Here is a 3511-nt window from a genome sequence, read left to right as displayed (position 1 = left end):
TGAAACGAACAAAATCCAAATATATTTGTTATTGTATTTAGTTGGCACATGAATTAAATTAATCGTAGATATAATTAATATATGAATTTGATTCATACAAAATATTAATTGTATATATTTTACTGAATTTATTAATATAACAATTATATTAATTAATTTCGATCAAAATATAAAAGACATGGAAATTAATATTCTTTTAGAAAGAATATAATTAATATATGAATTTGATTCATTTAAAATATTAATGGTAAATATTTTACCAACTTTATTAATATAAACAGTTATATTAATTAATTTCGGTCAAAATATAAAATACGTGAAAATTAATTTTCTTTTGGAAATAATATAATTAATATACGAATTTGATTCATACAAAATATTAATTATATATATTACCAAATTTTTTAATATAAATAGTTATATTAATTAATTTCGATCAAAATATAAAAGATATGGAAATTAATATTCTTTTGGAAAGAATATAATTCCTTTTTCTTACTTTTCATTTGCCTTCTCTATTAATAAAGGAATAATCCTGGTTTTCGTTTCAAATATGTGATATAAAAGTGGATAAAATGATGATAATCCCTTAGTGTGTTAAGGTTACCAACTTAATAATTTCAAGGGTCTAGCAACCGTTTTTTAATTCTCTCGAAAAGTTCAAGAGAAAGGGGTTGTTCATTTTTTATAGGGTGGACTACGTAGAGGCCGAGTCGTTTTCGTTGTGGCTTGGAATTGGCATTGAATCAGCAACATCCTTTCAACATTTTCAGTAAAGAAAGTATATTTTCAACCCTATTTCCACTTGATTCATTCCTCGTACATGGTCCTTGGCTATGGATCGTTGGAACAATTTTTTCGTTGCACCACAGTGCGTATCGACCATCACAATAGTCACATCCCAAAAATCAAGTTATTAGAAATTGGGTTTAGTGAACCAAGAATGGTCACCCTTGATTTTTAAAAATTATCTTAGCACATTAAATAATAATAAGTATTTAGTCTAGTGGTTAAGTAGCGGTAGAGTTGTCCTAGAATATTTGAATTCGAGTTTTTTCCTTCACATCATTTTCTGTTTTGAGCAATTTTGCTCCAAAATCCTAGTTTGTGTTATGTCTTATTTAAAACTAAATGTTGTTAGCATTTAAAAAAGCTTGAGAAGTAGGCTAGTGGCTAAGCACCTTCGATAGTTCCTAAATGACCTAAGTTTTACTCTCCATAACATCAATTATTTCTTTTTAATCTCATGCAAAAAGTTTGTCAACTTCCCATGCAAAACCGTCCAACCTTAAGCATGCAACTCTTATTTTTATTTTATTAGTAACTCCATATTTTAAAATTTTGAAAAGGTGAAACACCTAAAGTTATTGTGATTAATACTCCCTAACACTCTTGTCCCCCTCATGAATGCTTTGTTGGAAGGTCTTACCTTGTGACCGCCCACTCCTCCTCCCCCTCATCTTTTCATTTGTTTTGTTTTCATACAATTTTCACTCTATCTTATGTTACCCAAAAAGGTTTCTCCTCATTGATTTTTCTTCTCTTTCTGCTTCGTATTTTAACTACAAACCAAATCACCACCATACAACCACCATATCACCACCACCACATCAAAACCGTACCACCACTCTTGTACCACCTCCTAAAAATTGATTTCTTTACTTATTTTTCTTATCTTCTATTAAATATTTACGGAGTTACTAATTAAATATGTGAGGTTTTGATTTAGAAATTTTATTGCTTATTTAGTTAATTAAAGAAAAGGACTAAAAAGTGAAAGTCATAAAATCTAGTTATAATTAAATTATAATTATTAAATGGTGTAAATCACATAAGTGGAATGGTTTAAATGGCAATTATACCATTATTAATTGGCATGGAATGTTAAGGCTTGAAATATGCTAAAAATGTATGTTTAATTGAAGGGAAATTTTTTAATTAAATAAAAATAACTTAAGTAAAATAAAACAAAAACAATGTATCATCTTCCAAGATGGTTTTTGACCAAAATTGAAGGGAAGAAAACACTATTGAAGGCTTGAAGGTTTGACCACTTTAATTTCTTTAGGCTTGAAGGCTTGAAGGGAAGAATTGAATTGTACGAAGAATAACCTGGGAAAAGAGAAAATTGCAGATTAGACCCTACAAGTCAACCGAAAGCATAATCTAGGTAAGTTCATAGTATAAAATATACACGTGTTCTTATTTATATATTGTGTTAATATGTGTTTATTTAATTGTAATTAATATGAAAATTTTTGCTATTGAGTTATAAAAATTTAAATATTGCAATTTAGGACAAGTGAGACATAAATATTCGATAACTGGTGAATATCATGATTATTTGTTATTGAAATGAGTTTGATTAATTTATAATATGTGTATGGGAATTGTGAAGTGCCTCTGATTGTTTATGTCTACAATTCAATTATAATGCCCGATTGAATCTAGTAAACGGTTAAGATACGATTGGCATGCCAATAGGGTTAGTACGTTCGCTTGTACGGGATTGCACTTTAGTGCCTCTGTTAGCATTTCAATGCTCTCTAGTGTGTTTTGGGGGAAGCCCGAGTATCTAAGTCAATTTGTTGTAGTTCAATGAGCCATTAAACTTTATGTTTAAATGTTAAATTACTCTTTGAGTTGGATTTATGTATAATGATATGTTTGTGTATATATGTATATGCATGAAAGTATTGATTGCTTTGGATTGAGCTATTAGGTATATTGAATTATATTATTAAATGTTTTGGTACTAATGATATATGATTTTGGAAATTGTTGTCAAGGTTATAATGATTTAAGTTTAGTTAATAATCAATTATAAGTTAAGGTATGTTAAATTGAATTTTAAATATGGACTTACTAAGCTTCATAATTTTACTTGTTTTGTTTTGTTTTCTGTAGTTAACATTTTGCAGAATGGGTCGAACGAATCAATTTCAATGCTTACACTATCCAGACACTTTTCGATAGCTTTTGTCTTTGGGTCATTTTGGTTGTGGCATGTATATAGGGGTTTTGATGTGATTAAGGTTAACATGTTAGTTGATTTGTAATTAAGTTTATATGGTTACAAATATGCAAACTATGTTTCATATTAATGCAATTTTGTATGAAATGTTTGTGCCCTTGTTTAGGCATGTTTTGGTTTGGTATCTTTAATAATGTTTGAAATGTGGTATGGTTAATATGGTAGGTAATTTATGATGTTGGATATGTTTGGTTTACTTTTGGTATGTGTTTTGGTATTTGAAAATTGTAAACTTCGTTGATAATTGAATAACATGTGTATGATGGTAATCTTTTAGGTAATATGATTATTGTATTTGTATAACAATTTTGGTGTCAAAGAGGAGACATAGGTTTGACACATAAGTTGTATGGATTAGGTATGTTTTAGGTGTCTTAAATGTATTTTTGAATAGGTCATTTTGGTTGGAAATGGGATGGCTTCGTGTCCAAGAAACAATGGTAGTTTTGGCATGAAAAGACAGTCTTTTAGCTACAC

This window comes from Gossypium hirsutum, chromosome D06 (assembly GCF_007990345.1).
Source record: "Gossypium hirsutum isolate 1008001.06 chromosome D06, Gossypium_hirsutum_v2.1, whole genome shotgun sequence".
Taxonomy (NCBI): domain Eukaryota; kingdom Viridiplantae; phylum Streptophyta; class Magnoliopsida; order Malvales; family Malvaceae; genus Gossypium; species Gossypium hirsutum.
This window is presented reverse-complemented; position numbering follows the sequence as displayed.